Below are 20,438 nucleotides of genomic sequence, written 5' to 3'. Positions count from 1 at the left end.
GTTTCTGCACAGGGGGGCACGAGAGCACCACTGGCAATGGCCAGGATCTTGAGAAGCTACATCTCCATGCACTTAATTTTTAATATATTACAATGTTGTTTTCTTATAAGGGTTTGATGGGGTTTTTGCCATTCTTAAATCTGAAGAAGGTAGCAGATCATGTAATTCTTTAATTGTCTGAATCGCTTTCTCAAATTTCCATCACTTTTAATCAAAACCTGTTTTCCTACATTTTAAAGGGACAAGTTATCTCCACAGCCTTGTCAGCAACATACACAGCCAATTACACGTTCACCTCTTAGCTTTTTTCCTACGTCTGCTGAAAAAATAGTGATATCCAAACCAGTATCCACTATGCCTTCATTTGTAGTCCGTGTTACATACTGGAAAACTTCCTTTCTCTGATATTGCTCTGCAAGTACAAGTTCACTTGTGTTGTTCTATAGTAATTTAGGGTTTTTTTGTAATTCTTTAATCTCTTTCTCAAAATGGTTGCTCATTTATTTAGGCCTATGTTAAAGTTTCTCTTTCTTAGCATATTTCAAATTAGTCCAAATTTCCCCCTGTCCTGTTTTTGGGAGAAACTTAGTCTGTGCAGTGCAAGCTGGTTAATTAATTCACCATTCTGACCCAAAAATTCCCCAAGTCTGCCATGGGTGTCTCAATAAGAATTCCATCTATCTGCAAGGGACTCCCTGAATTTTTTGGCAAAATTCAAAAGTTTCTAGAAATTGTATTATGCCAACTTTTGTTCAACATTCTGGTTTGGTTTTAAACTCTTTCTGAACTGTTGGTCAAGGATCACTTGCATGTCTTGTGACTTGTCTATTAGTTGCACCTTTTTGATTCAATGGTTATAATGCCTCTCAATTGATAGTAGATCCAACTGAGATTTCTCAGGATCATATGAATCACTTGCAGTGAGAAAAGAAATTGATAACTCCCATTTTTTTTTCTTTGATTATCTCCTCCTTATTCTAAAGAAGTCTTTTTTCCTTGAATGTACTGGCACATGAGATGATCTCTGAGTGATTTCCTTGAGTAACATGAGAGAGTCTTTTTGTCCATCACAGGGCCTTCAGATCAGCTCAGTAAGTGTTTTGGTGTCACAGCTGCGACATTGTGTCTTTACAGTTTCCTTCATGCCCTTTCTCTTAATTTTCCCATATCTTCTCTGTTTTTCATACAAACACGACCCTTCACAAAGAAATTACCTGCAATAGTTTCATGTGTCTGTGTTTGCTCTTAGACAATGACATTCAGCACAGGGAATGCAGGGCCCACTTTTGGTTTAACAGGTTCTGTAAAGGACTCTGGCTGCTGCTTATGAGCATCTCACTAGAGGACAGAATTACTGCCACTTTTGGAGTTCACTTACAGCAATATTGTGAAACAGCAAAGGATAATTTCTGGGGCAGGGCTTTGTGCATGTGGAAGTTTTGGTCCTTTGAGGTCTCCGGGAATGAGTGTGGGTTAGCAGGATCACAGAGTGGTGCAAGGACTAAAGTGGGGCATCTCTGTTCCTTTTGTTATGTGTGAGCATTTGTGGCAGATTTGGTTACTAGAAAGGTAATGGTGTTAAAGGATGAGGCTTATGTTTCCTCAAAAATAAATAGAGAATAAAGATTTGAGACTTTGTCCTCATTTTTGTTGTTTGTTGTTGTTATTGCTGCTTGGGGGGAGGTTTTGTTGAATTTGTTGTTTTTAAAAATAATTCATATGGGAGCCAGGCTGTGTCTTGGCTAACAACCTACATATACTGATTTTATGTGCTTTCTCTTCAATTATAATTGCTACGATTCTCTTTGAAATTGCCCTGCTATAAACTTAATACCACTGGTAAATTCAGTTTTGTGGTCTGCAATGATAATTCAGGCAAAACCATGCAGAATGAGAGAAATTTACTGAATTTAGACTGACTGACAAGGGGCAAAGATATAGGCAGGAGTTCAGGTGTTGCAGAGTCTGAGCTCCAAACTGTCAAAGTGATATGGAAATGGGCACGTGCTCATAACAGAGGCTTTATGCCATTTGTTGTCCTCTTAGAATTTCCATCAAACCTCAACAGTTTTGTAGTTTGTTGTTGAAGTGTTTTATCTAGGAATTTTCAAAGTATTTCTTACTTTATTTAGAAGTGATAAAGCACAGAATCTCAGAAATATGTTTACAATCAAAGCAAGCTTTTTAATAATGGAATCAGCATCATATGTGACTCACTTTCTTCTAAAGAAGGTCTTCATGTCCTCATTTTCAACTTTAATATGGTTTTAAACAGTGTGTTTTAAAACTACTCATAAATTGGTATACAGTTCTTGTATTTAAATTTACAGTTCTTGGCAGCAGCAGCAATAAAAAAAATTCAGAGTGCTTGCTTTTTACAGTGAGGGAATTTGTCGACAGCTAAATATCTCTATCTATATATATTTTTTGCTTACCACAGCTGGTGTTTTGGAGAAGATTTACTTTACTAACACACTAACATTAATACACTGCAATGTCTAAAATGTCTTTAGCATGCCATTTACACTCATCTGACAGATTTCACAAAAGTCTGATATTAGTAAGCCTTCATGAGTAATCCATCATGCCTAGGAGACTTAATCAGATTGGACGTGTACTTACCTCTGGCTTAATAATTGTTACTTGTGTTATTACTGCCCTTATTTCTGTTTCATCTGTGGTAAAAATGTTCAGAACTTCAGTTGTAGTTCAATACATTATAATCATGGTTCTCCACAAAACACAGCACAGCACAAAACCTACAGCCACAATTCAGATTTTATGTGTAGTAAAATCTCTTGCTATCCCTTTCAAACGACTATACAAAAGTTTAATATTTCTTCAGGACTGTTGAGGTAGCAGCATTAAATATTAAAACATTTAAATGTGCAGAACTGATTAATTCAGAATATATCAGAGCTGCTCATAAATGTTTAATATCTGTATTTTGCCTGATTGAATATAATTTAAGCTATGTGCTTCTTCCAGCACTCTAGGACCAGGTACTCATCTTTTATTTCTAGGAATGGTTTAAATATCATTCCTTTTATTACAGGTTAATATTAATGCCTCAACCTTCGGCTGTTATTGTTCATTCTTTTATAGAACCTACTTCAAAATTAATCACCTAAAGTCTGAGAGCAGCTGTTAAAGTTCTTTTTAAGTGTACCTTTCAAAAAATATGGTTCAGTTAAAATTTGTACAACCTCTGTAGGATGAAAGCTGAAATTTAATCTTTGTAACATTTATGCATTTCCTCAGAAAAGCAGAAATATCTGGGGGGAGTACTGGGACTAAGCAAGTGCTGGATCTAGTCTGAGGTTAAACTTGGACCAGGTTGTAGCTGTATTGGTTCACAATGAACAAATTACACTAGAAAGCTGAAGAATGAGTGTCAGTATCTCTGGGGGAGAAGGGCTAGTCCTGACTGCATGTTGGCATGTGGCTAATGAACTGCAAATTGATCAAAACGCCCAACTACAGTGGTGAGACAGCCTCATGTGTTTACTGGTGGTGTATGAAACATAAAGATCGGTATGGAAGGCTGTAGATCTATTTGAGACTTAGCTCTAATTATGGTCTGATGCCCAAATGCCAGTGTCATTTATCTTCATTAATTTACAACACTAGTGCTGTTAAAACTCTCAACAAACAAATTAGCCAATCCTATACTGACGAATTCTTGGCCGCGTTTTTGCTCCCCAAAAGCTGCTTACTGCAACAGCGCTCTGCCTGGGAGTATTTCCTGCCCTAGAACTGGTACAATGAAGAGGAAGGGATGGACCTCATCTTTTAGCTGTTCATTCTGCTGTGGCACTGCAAGGCCCCCACCAGGGCAGTGCCCCACTGGGCTGGAAGGAAAACAAAAACTCTGTAGGAGCACCTGTCCCAAAGTATCTATGGTTTTTCAGCACTCACCAGGAAGCATGCTTTGCATACAGCATTAGCAGTGCTCCATACTAGTTCATTTTCTTGCTTAACATGCTTTAAATTATCTTCATTTGTTTAGTGCTTTATCCTCATCTCTCTGAAGGTAATGGCTGAAGCGTCATAGCTTGTAATGAGGCCCAGCTGCCCGAGAATGCCTTGAATATAATAAAAGGACTGCCAAGCAATTTGCTGTTGTCCAAGGTAGAAATCTTGCTTTGATGCAGTGCTTTTCCCTTTTGAGGAGTGCTTCTCCACAGTATGAAGCAGAATTCTGGTTCCTGCAAAAAGCAAACTTGAAGTTAACAGAGAAGAGGATGAGCTCAACAATGGCACAGGTTAATACCCTGTTGTGCATCCAAAAATATCGATTCCAAGAGTGCTTTCTTGACTTAAATGGCTTGAATTTTTTTGCCATCTGGCTTTATGATGTAGCTGGATGTAATGTATCTCTGTAGCATGTATTTCTCCTAGTCCTTGGAGACCAGTGGGAATGCAAAGGAGAGGAGGTAGCACACTCTGTCTCATTACAAAGACATGGGACGTGGAAGTTGTCCTTGAGTGAGGAAGTGGAAGTCTAAAACCAGCATAAATAATATAATATCTATAATATGACAATTTTTCCAAGGGATTTTCGAGGTAGATCTCATTTTGAGCTCTGAGACAAGTCCTGCATCTCTGCGCTAGTGTGCTCAGAGATGCTTTTTTTAAATAGCTTGGTTTCTTTTTGACTTTGTTCTTCAAGACTTGAGGAACTGCCAAGTTTTCCCTGGTTTTGACAGGATAATATAAACAGCAAAATGAATCCATTGCCCAAACTACTTTTGTATGTGAGCTCACAGGAAAACTGTGTTTAGCCACGTTTATTTCAGGGTTAGCAATAAGGAAAAATATGTCAGATGTGAAAGAGAAAAACAAAGTCATAAGAAGGCATTACAATACATTCAAGTAGAGGCAAAGTGCCCCTTTGCTCTCTAGGAAATGGAATAAAAACAGTTCCAGCAGGAATGATTTATAATAGAAAATACACCTTTTGCAGGATGAAAACCTTTCTTGGAAAAAGCTACCATTTTTCTTGACTTTTTTTTAATTTGGAAAAAAAACTTGGAAAAGGGGAGTTTAACTCAAATTAAATATGTTTTTTTGCTTTTATGTTCATTGAATTCAATATGAAATTCACATTTTTCTTTGTCACCTCAAGATTAAATTGTTTGGGTTTTTTTGTTTTTATTTTTTGGTATGTAGTATCACAAAGTCTGTGATTAGGATCTTACTGCCTTTACTCTATTGGAAGGTTGGATGTATTAACTAGATTGTAAAAGTTGACGCATAGTGAAGTGCCTCCCCTGAGGTGGAGGGACCACCTGGCACATAGTGTTTGGAAAGAACATTAAAATCTTGATTTAGATTAAAATAGGGTTTTTTAATTTCAGTTTAAAATGAACTGAAATGTTCAATTTCAAACTGAAATGATAGTGGAAAAGATCAAAATGTTTGATTGTCATTGAAAATGGCATAATAAAAATATTGTATCATTTATGAATTTCTGAGCATTTCAGCCTCCTTAAAGCTTTTCATTATTCCCTCTTTCCATATTCATGACAACAAGAAATGTTCAAATACTGTTGGCACTGCACTATTTCTGTTACTCATTGAGGAGGCTTATTTAGCAAAATTGCAAATTCAAAGTTTCTTAAGATTTTAGGTAGGAGAATTCATTTGCCTCTGAACTAATGTGGTGAAAGGTGTGCAGAGGTGGATTCCCCAAACACCCTTTGTTGTGTGGACTTTTGAATGTATTTCACTCCATGCTTGCTGACTGCTGCCTATTCTGTATTTTGAAAGTTCAGTGTACAGTGCATCCCAGCTCATGCACAGACCACACTCATATCCAGATCCATCTTTCTGTACTCTGCTTATGTGATTCTTCCTACTCATTCTCAGTGTGCAACACTGAGGGGGTTAGACAGATGTCAGAGTCCTTCTTTGAATCAGCTGTGGGATTTAAAAGACAGAAGTGGAAGACAATATTGAATATATGGTTCTCCAGAAGCATGCTACTTATATTTATTTATGCCATATCATATCTAGAGCTGTATGAAGTGGCATGACTACTTTTAATAATGTCTGGCCATTCCTCTGTGCTTTAATTACTGAATTAGAGGGAGAAATTGAACGCCCCTCAATGGTGACTTCTGCCAATTTTTTCAAAATGTTTGACTTCTCGGAGAGTCCAACTTCAAACAGCTGCAGTAAAACCCATGTAGAGTCTTCTTGTATGCAGAAAGTTTCTCTTATTTTCTCTTGCTCAAGGCATTGCAGGTTGACAGTGATGTTACTTGTTGAGCCAGGAGCTGGAACAGAAGGTTAAATGTTCCTCTTCCATATTTAGGCACATGTTTCTTTTCACTGGTTCCTCAGAATTTTTTTTTTTTTTTTTTTTTTTTTTTTTTTTTTTTTTTTTTGCAAGTGTAGATATCTGCTGGTGCAAATACCTGGAATATTTTCTCCTCCTAGTTACTCTGTGAGAAAGGATGTTGAGGTTTATACCCATCACAACATACTGGTGTCTCTTCTGCCTTGGCCTTAGTAATTCCTGAGAGGAATCGGATAGAAGTGTCTGTCTAATTTGGCACTGGAACAGGGAGTTGAAGGAAGAACTTCACCATTTAGGTAAAATGTTGACCAACTGGTACACTTGCATTAATGACCTATGTTATTGTAGATGTCTGATGTTACTGGGGGCTTATTTGTTGACAATATTCATTCAGTGATGTAAAGACATGCCACAGAACAGGAGACAGAATGACCAACTGAGGTCTATTGATTTAACTGTGTTCCCAGTGTTATATTTTGCCTTGTCCAGTCAGTGGTGTTAGAATCAAATAGACTTGATTAACTTTGCCACTTGTTTACTTAATTTGGTTTGTTCGGGGTTTTTCCAAGGGGGCTGTTTAGTTTCTTTGTTTCACTCTTAAAATTTTCATTGACAAATTATGAAGAAATGCTAGGAAGGTAAAAAACCTCTTAATAATTTTTTCTGACAGATCTGCTTGTTATCATGCTTCTTGGCTAGCTTGGCTTCTTGCTGAGGATACCAATACAAGTTATTCTGGCAATTAGTTTAGTTCTTCCTATTGCTAATAACCTCTTGTCTAGGAGAGTGGCTGTGCTATTTGCACAGCTTAGCTTGTCAGGTGACTGACTTTCCCGCAGAGTAACTGTGCTTTTTGAGCCTTTATAAATATATTTACCACTTTAGCCCTTTCCCCCCTTCTATAATAATATGCAGAACCTCACCTACTCTGGAGGTACTTCTTGGTAATTGTCTCCTGTGGGATGTGAAGACCTCTGTGACACAAGAGTGCACAAGCCAGGGAGCTGTAGGCTTGCAGCAATCCAAGGCAGGCGGCTGTGGGATTTTTTTTCCAGAGAGCCAAGTGCCTCTTTTTGTTCTAACAAGATATGAGTCATAGCAGGGACCTGGCTGTGAATACTTATCGCTTTCACTGGGATGTGCAGAGCAGAAGGAATTTCAGTATGGAAGGAGGACATGAAGTGATTTGTTAAAAATCCATTATTTGCTAGGGGATTTTGTACTGGTGTTATCTGGGATAGTTAGGCACACCAGGGACAAGAACCATGCTGTTCCCCTTTTTTTTTTTTTTTTAATTTTTATTTTTAAGAACAGTAAGTGACCACTTGGGAATTTGCTGCATTTATAAAGTATTTAACGAGCAACTAACCGATAATGACAAGTTCAACACAAGTCACTGCGCTGCAGTTGTATGTTTTTGTGTGTGCATGGTTTGGCTGGTGGCCTAATCAGAATGTTGGACTCAGACTTTTTTGTGAACATTTAGAGGTAGTAAAGTATCTGTTCCCTGTCTAGGAACACGAGTTTAGAAAGAACCTTTTTTTACCTTCAGATCCAACCCTTATGCCAAGCAAAATAGACAGAAGGCACTTTGAGGATTTCCCCCCAGAGTCCTGTCAAATGTTTCATAATCACAACCTGCCGCAGTGCTGGTGTTCCAGCCGTCTCTTTCTAGTTCAGTAGTTGACCACTATAACAAACCAAACACAAAGAAACAACAGCTCTTGCTAAAGTGATGTACCTACAGACATACCCTTCCTGAGGTACCTGCCAGTCACTTGGGTTGCTCAGCCTTTACAAACCACACTGTGAAGGATTGCACCACAAAGAATAAGCATATGTATTGTCTGACTGTCCCCATCTTTGCCTCTGACCCATTTAGCCACATAACCATAAAGATGTGACAAACAGATGCCACTGAGTTTTAATATTGATCTTACTTTAGGAATTTTATTTCTTAAGCACATTATTTTCATTCTTTTGACTCAATTTTCATTAGGTGTTTATATATATATCAGAGGACTAGTGAATGTTTTTTCTTATTTTTTCAGATTCTTTTCCATGTTGTTTTGATTTGAACCTTTAGAAACTGGTATTGATTTTATTGATTTGAACTTGCAATATTAATATACAGTGTATGGTCAAAGGATTGGATTAACATTTGTTACAGCCCAGCCATTCATATGCTAGAATTCAGTATCACAGAATCACAGAATCACTAGGTTGGAAGAGACCTTCAGCATCATTGAATCCAACCCATGCCCTAACACCTCAACTAAACCATGGCACCAAGTGCCACATCCAGTCTTTTTTAAACACATCCAGGAATGGTGACTCCACCACCTCCCTGGGCAGGCCATTCCAGTACTTTATCACTCTTTCCACGAAAAACTTTTTCCTAATATCCAACCTATATTTCCCTTGACACAGCTTGAGACTGTGCCCTCTGGTTCTGTCAGTGCTGCCTTGAGAAAGAGACCAACCCCCACTTGTCTACAACCTCCCTTCAGGAAGTTGTGGAGAGTGATAAGGTCACCTCTAAGCCTCCTTTTCTCCAGGCTAAACACCCCCAGCTGCTTCAGTCGTTCCTCACAGGGTTTGTGTTCCAAGCCCCTCATTGCCTCCTCTGGATGCGCTCAAGCATCTCAACATCCTTCCCAAACTGAGGGCCCAGAACTGGACACAGCACTCAAGGTGTGGTCTCACCAGCGCCGAGTACAGGGAGAGAATGACCTCCCTGCCCCTGCTGGCCACACCATTCCTGATGCAGGCCAGGATGCCATTGGCCTTCTTGGCCACCAGGGCACACTGCTGGCTCATGTTCAGCCAGCTGTCGACCAGCACCCCCAGGTCCCTTTCTGCCTGAACATTGTCCAACAACACCGTCCCCAGCCTATAACACTGCAGGGGGTTATTGTGGCCAAAATGCTGGACCTGGCACTTGGACTTGCTAAACTTCATGCTGTTGGACTCTGCCCATCTATCCAACACTTCCAGGTCTCTCTGCAGAGCCCTCCTACCCTCCAACGGATCAACACATGATCCCAGCTTACTGTTGTCTGCAAATTTACTAATGAAGGACTCAATCCCCTCATCCATGTCATCAATAAAAATATTGAACAGAACTGGCCCCAGCACAGACACCACTGGTGACTGGCCGCCAGCTGAATGCAGCACCGTTCACCACCACTCTCTGGGCCCGGCCATCCAGCCAGTTCTGAACTTAGCAAAGAGTGCTCCTGTCCCAGCCATGGGCTGCCAGTACAAATACTGCTTTATATTTAATATAAACCCATATATTTAATATAAACCTTTGTATTTAACCCAATTTAATATTTTTCCCATCTAAATCCTCATTTGATCCACTCTTTAACTTAAAATGTCAATCAATCTCTAGGCTATTTAGTAGTATTTTTCCAGTTTATAGATGGGGGTTCTGTAGCTTTTTTTAAATAGCATTCTGCACCAACTAAATGTGGGACTGTACTTAGGCAGAATTATTTTGTTGCATGAATCATACATACAAAATTAAATCACATTTTTGAACTCGTGTCCGTTCCCATAATAATTCCCATAATAATAAGTATGATGTATTTTGGGCCTCTTCCTTCTGTTCATGGTTCTCAGCAACTTTCAGTGTGTTTCAGTCTTCACTTTTCCATGCTAATTCTCTTTATTTTTTCCCTTCTAATCAGGACACTTGTGCACTCTTACCCCCTTGCTCCCGAGAGTCAACAGCCAGCCCTCCCAGAGCCTGACTTGGTAAAATCTTTGGGTCTGGACAGGCTGCAACTCAGACTCTGCTGACTGTGCTGGGTACATCTGTTGTACAGAAAGGACTCTGAGATGAGCAGTTTGGGTGAGGAGGATGATATTCTGCATACTCACACCCATGCAGATGAATCCCAAGTCTGGCATTAAAGAAATACCTGTGTCTCTTGGACAGCTGCTGTATTGGTTGCCCAACATATTTAGACTACAAAGCACCGGATTATTTAAAGTCTCTTATTTCTGCAGTCCATTAAGCAATCTTGTTAAGCTCTGGTTTAATGAAGATAAGCACAAATATATTAAAGATAAATGGAGTCAGAAACTTTATTGCTCACTCTTGTTCACGAGCTAACTATAAGACAATGCCAGCTTTCATTTGAATTATATCACACAATGAGTCCACTCTGAGGAGGGAGGACTGTGGCTGATGAGGAAGAAGTGTCATTGTCATGGCTTGATGCCTGAACTTAAAAGTGGTCAAAATGATAACAGGAATTTATTAGGAAGGTAACAGCATCATATATCATGCTGCTCAAAGTAGTAAAATTTAATGCTGTATTACTGAAAAATTAAGGTGGTGGTGAGGAACAGAGGCAAAAATAATGCAGACTATGTTAAAGAGGATATTGGGAGTGAATTTCAAAATTATATCACCTTGATGCTAAGCATGAGTAAAAAAAAAATCACCACATTGAACCTTAGGAATTGTGAGGAAAGGAGTGAAGACTGAAACAACTGGCATCACTTTTACTACTGGGTGTGCATTACAACATTGTAACCAGATTTCTCTGTCATGGATGCAACTGGTTGCCTCTGCTTCCAAAAAATATAGTAAAACTAGCTGATGATGGTAGAGAGAACATCTTCCTGTGTAATAGGAAGCTAAAGTAAGTTTCCTTCATTTTGGAAAAAGGATAGCTGAGAGAGTTGTGAAAGTTATCTATAAATGTTGAATTCTGTTGATAAAGCAAACACTTTGCTGAAAATACAATAATTCAGAGGAAAGAAAACTTAAAAAGAAGGGAAAACATTTTCATACATTATATAAATAAATGGTAGAGCTCCTTGTCGCCTGAAGCTGTAAAAGTATAAACTGACTGTGGGTTCATTCAATCCCCTTACCCTGGTCATTGATGAGGATATTAAAAAGCAGTGATCCCAGTACTGGGCCTGGGGAGCACCACTTGCAACTGGCCACCACTCTTTGGGCTCAGCCATCCAGTTTTTCACCCAGTGAACAGGGCACCTTCTCAAGCCCTGGGCAGCCAGGTGCTTCCTTGTTCTCCAGCATCACTTGAACTCCTGCATTTCATGATGTTTGCTCATCATAATTCATGTGTCTGTAAGAGGATTTGTGTTACTTTACCCTGAGTTAAACACGTTCAAGTATCTGGTTTTAGAGAATGTGCTTTCTTAGCTAGAATTAAGACAAAAGATCTTGCAAATGTTTTGATATTACTGAGTTATAATAAATTCCTAGTAGATAATTATGCTTGCTCTCTTTTCAAGCCAGCCTTCATTTTCTCTTTTTCTCTTTGCTAATTGTGTATTGAGAGGTTGTTTGCTTTTTGAGAAGAGCAGAATAAAAGGATTTACCAAACTCTTCTAAAATCTGCACAGTGCAGAAATATTCAAACCTTCTAAATAATTTATTGAGAGCACAGCCAACAATATGAAATTTTCATGTATGGGTATCAAACAGGCAACCTCACATAAACTTGAAAGGCATGAAGAATAAGGTTAGGCTTCAAAACAGGGGTCAATATTCTCAGGCTTAGAGTGATAAAAAGGTAATCACAATAATATTTAATCTGTTTTTAAGAAAAATGTGATGTTGATGCTTTTCATAGAAGCATGACAGCATTTGGCTTCAAAACTTAATAAGGAGAATGGTGGTTGCTGAATAAAGACACAAAACAGTCCCAGCGTACACCAGTAACCAGAATTGTTTCATGCCCTGCGTAGCTGGTGAGGTCTGGGAAAGATCATCATCTCTTCCCATCTTTTCCTTGGACTTTGGATAAGAGAAATAATATACTACCACTGACAAAGTAGGTTTCACAGTCATGAGTCTAACCATCATGTAAATTCTGTTAAAGCACATTTTACTGGCTTGTATGTCATGCTGATAACTCTCATGTTTACAGTGTTTTTTGACTGGAGGTGCATTTCTATAAATGATATTATTTGGTTTGTGTTTCTTGAGCGAAAACTGTAAGTAACTGTCCTCTTCAATCATTATGGGAAATGGTATTTTGATGATTATTCTTCAGTTTGACTATGACACACAATTAAATTCAGTGGTTAAATTTTTAGAAACATAGCTGATGTACATTTTAGTGAAGCACATTTTGTTTGATATGCAGGTTATTGTGTTTACTGCTTAAACACCATTAATACTATTCAGGCCTCTGTGAATTATCAAATGGAATAACAGGCATTTGCTGATACCCTTTTGAATGTTTTGGTACTGCAAGGGCTTGCTAAGTTGCTAAGCACTAGTGATATGTTTGGCATAACACAAGAAAGATTATAAAGACAGTCATTGTCTCTGATGTCCCTAGATGAGCTCTGGGGTTCTGGGATGATTAATTCCTGCTCAGTTCCCTCTGATGTGGGCAATAGTTAGACACTTTAATAGAAATTGGATAATTAAGTTACTCTGTGTGAATGGCTCTTGGTGGGAATAATCTCAGTTTAGCTCAGTTTAGTATCTTCAGTGTTGACATCTACAGCTGAGCTTTACAGTCTGGGCTCCCTTTATAGTCAGTGAGGAGAATCAGACATTTCTGGAGTGTGATTCATCTGGTCTGTTTTAAACATCAACATTAGGGTGAGATTTACAGCCTAAATGGGGTGACATAAATAGATATGATGTTTTCTAGAGATTTATATAGCAGTAGCACATATTCACTGGGCCACTGACTGAAACCTCCATCCTCTCCTTCCAAGAAGGCTGCCCCAAAAGGGAGAGAGGACATGCCTCACTGTGCCAGCTGATATTCCCTTTTTCCCATATAAAATGCAATGCTTGCAGCTAAGGGAGAGTAGCTGGGCCAGACAGGCGCTGGAGTTAAAATATTTTAAACCAATATTTTGTTGGGAAATTCAGATTTGAGTCTTCTTACCCAGGTGAGAGCCTTAATTGCCCATCTGTGTGTTATAAGCAGGCAGCTATAACAGCAGCCAGTCCTACCTCTCCTCTGTCAGGTCTCTGGGCTGTGCCAACATGCTTGGTGATGCCAACTGGAACAAAGCACCTCTCTGCTCAATATGGCCAAGTTTCTGGTGGCTTTGAATATGGTCAGAAATAGGAAGTCAGATTCTTGGGTCTCACACTGGAAGTCTGTTCACAGGTTCAACCATGGAACTCTTCACTTTTAGTGAGATTGGAACTCTGAAGCATCTTGGACCATGTAAACAAATACAACTAATTCCTTACAGTTTAGGAATACAAGAATAAACACTTTTTATATTGCTGCTGATGTCACTGTCACTGTCTTGTTATGAACTTTCAAAAATATAAGTAATGCCTCTGCAAATAGTCCTTTCACAAGGCTGATAGGCTACTTTTTGCATCAATGACAAATGATGTCTCTGGATATCATGTTACGGACATCTTGCTACACATCTGCAATCTATTTTCAGTTCTCTGTTGCTCATTACCAGTTTAGGAAAGGATTTGAAAAGCTGTAAAGACACAGAGATTTGATGGAGCATGGGGCAGAAGAACTGAAATGATACTGTAACACAAAACAAGGCCAAATCAGATTTTTAAGCTGTCCAGTAGAAAGTTCAAAATTTTTACTCCCCTCCATCTGAGAGTAATTTCTAACTGGAATAACTGGTGAGGGCATCACAGGTTAGAGATGGTTCTGCTCTGTACAAGAACTTCAAGAAAAGCTCACTGGTGTTTTATTGTGAATTAAGTATTTTGGTTGTGGGCTTCAGAAAACCAATACCTAAGTGAGAATGCTTGCAGTTGTAAGACTGCAAGTCTGTTTACTTAACCATGCTGAAATGTCTTTTTTCTGCTTTCTTCCACCTACTTGGGGAAAATCAAAACAAGTATGAGTAAGAATCCTGTGGGCTTTCTGCTTTTGTTGCTGAATGATGTGTAGACCTGTGATTCATACTGTTCTTGCATGTCTGTCTGGTGCTCATATTTGAAATAACTGTATAATTATGAATTTCTCTATTTTGTTTTCTTTTGAAAGCAAAGTATGTCTGCGAGCCATAAAAATTAGTTTGATGTCAACATGCATTTCACTAGTATTTTAAAAATGTCTTTTTTTAGTAATAAGATTCTGAGTGCAACTCAGTATATGCACTTTCTGGATTCTTGTAACAATGTATTCTCCACCATTCACTTACAAGTACATTTATCAGCACACTCTTTGGAAAGCATACCTATAAAACGCTACCTGAGTATTTATAGATTTCTAATCACTGTGGTGTCTTAACAGTTGCCTTTAAATAAGGCATCAGGGCTTATTCTCTTCTTACTAGCAATTTAATCTTTAGTTGGCATTTCAGGAGCAGTCTGGTATTTTAAGGATTTGGGCTTGTTATTATCTGTGCCCTGAGAGCTCTACATGCCTGGATGGGTCACTTGTGTTTGGCATTGCACGAGGATGACAGAAAGGTTCCACTGCCTAAAAACTTGGGAAGGGACAAAGAGCTTCCCTGTGTTGAGGAGACTGAGGGGAGACATAGCAGTCTACAATTTCCTCATGAGGGGAAGAAGAGGGGCAGACACTGATCTCCTCTCTGTGGTGACCAGGGACAGAACCTGAGGGATTGGCCCGAAGTTATGTTGGGGGTGATTTAGGTTCGATATTAGGAATATTAGGTTCAATATTAGCCACCAGAGGGTGGCTGGGCACTGGAACAGGCTCCCCAGGGCAGCGGTCACAGCACCAGCCTGACAGAGTTCAAGAAGCGTTTGGACAATGCTCTTGGGCAAACAATGTGACTCTTTGGAATGGTGCTGTGCAGAGACAGGAGCTGGACTTAGATGATTCTTGTGGGTCCCTTTCAATTCAGCATACTCTGTGAATGTAGTGTGGCATTGACAATCTTTGCTGTGGTGATGTTGGTCTCCATTCCTTTTGCAGGATGCTGCAGCACAGTGAAGGGACAGAGGCCTCTCTGAACAATGCCATTGCACACCTGACTTGCAGAGGCTGGTATATTTTGTTAGGAGTGAAGCCAAAAAAACCCCCAAAAGCATTACTTCATTATAAATAATTTATTTCCTAGGAGGATGGTTTCCAGCCATGGCTCAGGTGTGTGATGAGGCAGTATTACAGTGTTATAGAGAACTGGCTTTGACCTTGAGAAGAGCCTTAAAAAATGTCTGTCATTGCTTTGATGCAAGAAAGCCTCATTTCAGGAAGTCCACTGTCTGTGGTGATTCCATTTCACATACCAGAATTATTTTCTGTTTTGTCTATGGTATACAGAAGTGCAATTTTACACAGTGGCTATGTCTTGACTTAAGTGTGTGGGACATCAAAGATCTTTGCCTTTATCAGTTCCTTCTTGTACTCTGTGAGTGTCATCAACAGCAGCTGCAAATTCTATGGAATTTCTCTATCTTTCAGCCCTCTTAGTGGCATTCAGCTGGTACTGAAGAGCAGCCAAAATAGGTAAGACCTGTCAGTGGCAGCTATCTCCTGAGATTATCCTCTTCTTCCACCTGGCACTTTTGCTACTTTTACAGTTTAGATGCATTGGCTGTATTTTGAATATCAGTCAAAATACAGCCTTTTTGGAGAGTAGATCAGTCCCAAGAGAGACTGTAAGGCAAATTTTATGCAATTACTTACATTGATTAATCAATTCCTATAACAGTATGCAGTATGCGTGGCATACGGTACTGGAAAACAGTGAAAATTGTTTATAAGAACAGCATTAATTTCTTAAAAATATTTGACTCTAACTACAGTTCAAACTCCATTTGGTCTTTCCTGTTATGCTGCTACCTCCACCTGTGGTATAATTTCAGCAGAATCTTTGCCAGCCTCCTTCTTCCTGACCGGCTTCCTTCTCGAGACGTGTCAGCTCCTGGCATTGCCAGAGGCTCTGCTGTTCTTTGTCCCATGGGAAGCACCAGTGCCAGGGCTCTCACAGAAACCTGTCGTGCAAAATGATTTTTGGTTGAAAATTGAACTGAGGGCCTCATGATTCTCAGAAACACATTTTGTGACTGCAGTCATTGTACAGAAAGAAGGGTAGGGCAAAACAGCACCAGTGGATACTTCCATGGTGTTTCCCAGAGCCAGTATGATTTCTTTTTCATGGAGCCATTTCCTAGGCTTTTACAAAATAAACTGGAGTTATTCACTAATCCATGTATTCCTATCCATGTGTTTTGTGGACAGGAATGTTTCATATCCATCATGGAAACACTGTTCACTTGATTTAGAAGGTGGACTAAGAGTAGACAGTGGACTACTTTCCTGGCTGCTGAGCACCATTTGAAGTTGATCCACACTGTTGTTGGGTTTTACACCTGGTCTCTCTTCCCAGTTACTGTGTTAGTCCCTCATATTGAACCTTTCTAGGATTTTCAGGCTACAGGTGCAGATCCCATCTGCTTTGATGACCTTCTCTTGGCTACTTTCCCCAGCTGTTGTCCCCTCATCCCCATTGCTCCCCATTTTTTTCTCCAAAAATTTCCCATTCCCTACTGGATCCAGTCACTCCCTACTGGATCCAGTCACCACCTCTTCCATCCTAGTTCACTTTTGCCCTAAGTTTAAGACATTGATGATGATATTGGTCAAACTTTTGGAGCAACTTTGTGACATTTTTCACATTTCTCAGCATTTTGAGAAGTGGGATTTTGATTAATTGAGTCTTCTTACAGAAAGCTTCTACTTTTGATAAAAATCCCTCTCTTTTCCCTTTCTCTCCAACCAGCAGATACGACATCCTACTTTAAAACATTGAGAAACTTTCCAGATCAAAGCATCATCAAAAATCTCCACAAAGCACTTCTGCTCCAACAAAGCAGTATAACTGGACTGAAATATTTTTATAGGACTTTTTTCAGTGAGCTTTTATTAGTCAGAGAGTGCTCTAAGAGTACTAAGTAGAACAGAGTCTGAAGAAATATTTAGATACTAAAAATGAAAATGTCTCTGTTAAGCATATGTGAACCCTGATTTTTTTTTGTGTGTGTGTGTGTATATAAAATATAATTTGTCCAAACTTGGAGAAACACAGTCATAGTTCAGAGCAGAAGAGTTGATGAAAGCAAAGGACACTGGAATTTTTCATCCAGGGCAACATATTGTCCTCTAACCTAATCTAAGAAATGAAATATTTTGACTGAAATTCCTTCTTCCTTAAATAATTAAATCAGTCTGCAGGAGACACCATGAAAAACAAACCAACCCAAGTAGTCCAAGAGGGTAAATATTGGTAAATATCTCAGGAACTGAATATAGGAGGAAGTGTTGAGTACTCTTCAAGTAGTTACCACCTTTGTCTCTAAAATTTGCAGTGTGATATTGTCTTACCAGTAAGTTGTTCCAAAAAGCAGCCCTCGTGCATTTCTTGGGAAGATGTTCTCAGTCCCTCCTACTGGACTATTTCAAAGCAGTTGAGGGCTTCCTACTTTTCATCTGCACCTTGGGTTATGTGTTCCCATCCCTGGTGTGAGAGGTGGGACAAGGGGACTCGGGGATCTCTGCCTGTCCTGGTGCAGCAGCCAGGAGGGCTGGCATGGGGCACGGGGTGGCAGGGTACAGCACGCCCCTGCCCAGCCACTCATTCCCAGTGACAGGAAGGCCTCCTGACTGCTTCACTCACCAAATTCTCCTCCCAAAGAAGGGTCTTGTGGAGGACAGAGCAGTGCCTGCTCGGGCTTGTAGATGACACCTGCTACTGTGTTGTCCCTTGGGTGCCATGGGGCAGCATTGGGGCAGTGCCAGAGCCCCCCTTGCCTGCCCAGCCCTGGCTGCTCTGTGTCCTTCCAGATGTTTTCCAAAGTCCCAGTGGGTCATGGCATTGGTCCTTGCTTCTCTAGTGCCACATATTTGACATCAACTACACCTGCCATGAGCCAGTGCAAAGGCACAAACAAGGCCTGGTGGAGGGAACCTTGTTCTTTTGGAAGAGGAATTTAGGACCCCACAGTAACAAGCCCTAGCCCCTATATAAAATCACAGTCGTATTGCTGGGCTGTGCATTAGCACAGCTTTCCTGTTCTTGGTCATTATCACTTGGCATACTGTGTGTTTTCTTTTATTTTATGGGAATTTGATACGTTTCACCAGTTGGTAGGGAAAAAAAATCATCACTGAGAATGTCGTGATTAATTTTTTTCCTCTTGAAGAACTATGGAATTATTCTGAAATGTATGACACGTGTGTAATAACAGCCTAGTGCTCTGTTTTTAAAAAAATGTGCTAGAGGCCTTGTGCAGTTTCCCAGAGGCATAATGAGGGAGCCATACTGTGTTGGAAATTTTTCAACAATAAAAATTGACCTATTACATGCTTATGTAAAATGAGGGCTGACAATCACACAAATATGTCCAAAGTCAAATACAGGCATTGTGAAATATCACTTCTTTCCCACAGAGAAACTGGTCACCTGTTCACAGTAGGCTTTTGCATTATATCCTATCCAGTAAAGAATAAGATGCTTCCCTACAGGGAAACAAAATGGCAGCAAAGTACTGGCCCAGTGCCCTTCTATCAGTGCTTTTCACTGACTCTTTTGCCAAGTCTTCAAAAATAACACATAGGCATACTTTTCAACATATGTTTTGCCTCTTTGTTGGTTTAAAGGCATAAAGGGAAGAAAAGGTCGTGTATTTATTCAGCACTTCATCATCAAATGCAGAAAAAATTCATTGTTTGCTTGTTTGATTTTATTTTACTCTCCCAAATGCATCTTTTATTTTTAAAAAGATCTAGAGTCTTTTGCTGTCCTTTTAACATGTATCAGAAGTAGCCTGTTCTTTAAAAATGAACATATGGCTCTGAACCTGCATCTGAATTCAGGGAAGTGTCTATTGCAAAACACTGAAATTTAGAGTCATAGGAGCAAAAAAGTTGGATTCAGGGTTTATTCAGTGTAGTATTGAATAATCAAAGAAAAGAAGATAATTAAATACAGAGTTGAAAAATAAATTAAACATGGTAAATACTGATCCTCTGCTCAGACTAAATTGCTACTGTCAACATTTTTATGTTTTTTAAAATATTAAACACTAATTTTAAGCCAAATTAAGCCACAGAGGAAACACTGACTTTTAAGACTTAAGAAACCCGTCAGTTTCTCTGTTGAATGTGTTTCACCAATGAATGTCCTAGCAGTCACCTTGGAGTACCTTGCTTCGGTTTTCTGGCCAGTCACTGGCTCATGATGTCCCCAGTAAAAGAGGGAAATATAGGGAGGTAGAATGTGATTTAGGGAGTGATCAGAGTTTATCAGCAATCCCTGACAAGCACTGATGTCTAGAAGGTAAGGGAATAGAAAGGATTGAGGTATGAAGCAGAATGAGTGTGGTAACTGAGGTCTGGATGCATATTCAGTCTATGAGGATACAAGTCATAAGACTCTTCTACAGCAGAGAGAGCTTTTTGTTGTTTTATTGGTCTTCATATGATTGGTGACTGCCCAGCCCTCTGATTTGTTGAGGTCTCTCTGCAGGGCCTCTCTGCCTTTGAAGGAGTCAACAGCTCCTCCCTGTTTTGTACCGTCTCTGGACTTGCTCAGTGTCACTTCCAGTCCTGTGCCCAAATCGTTTATGAAGATGTGGAAGGGCACAGGATGGAGCCCTGTAGAACCCTGCTAGTGACAGGTCCCCAGTCTGATGTCACCCCAGTCACTGAAACCCTTTGTACCCAACCTGTGAGCCAATGATGTCTTTATCTGTGTGCTGGACATTCTGTCCAGAAGGATCCTATGAGAGACAGTATCAAAAGCTTTGCTGAAATCCAAAAAGGGTACATCAACTGGCTTCCCTTGTGTGGTTGCCTTGTCAAACACACTGAAGTAAAAATATGAAAATTAGTGTATACCAGAATTGAATAAATATTGCAATAATTGTCAATTCTAACAAAGAATGTATAGATTCCAATGTTATTTGTAGTTTCTATTTGGATGTTTTCTGTTATTACTTAAGAATCTCTTAAAAATACATTCCTGAGCTATTTAAATACACACAATCTGTAATATCTCAGATGCCCATATAACTTAAATGTGTAATACTATAATAAGCATGATAACTGTAACGTGGCACTCTATTTAGATCCAGAAAGAACAGTACCATAATCCTGGTTATTTCATTGTTTTTACTACAGTTTAATGTCTGCACAATTGCTTACAAGCCATATATTCC

The 20,438-nt window shown here is 39.5% G+C and overlaps 1 protein-coding gene across 1 annotated transcript in view; it reads left to right on the top strand.

Annotated features, from left to right (window-relative positions):
- The window catches only part of RELN (reelin), a 275,790-nt gene that overhangs the window by 24,568 nt on the left and 230,784 nt on the right, over positions 1 to 20,438 (top strand). The window lies entirely within an intron of this gene.

This window comes from Anomalospiza imberbis, chromosome 5 (assembly GCF_031753505.1).
Source record: "Anomalospiza imberbis isolate Cuckoo-Finch-1a 21T00152 chromosome 5, ASM3175350v1, whole genome shotgun sequence".
Classification (NCBI taxonomy): domain Eukaryota; kingdom Metazoa; phylum Chordata; class Aves; order Passeriformes; family Viduidae; genus Anomalospiza; species Anomalospiza imberbis.
This window is presented reverse-complemented; position numbering and strand designations above follow the sequence as displayed.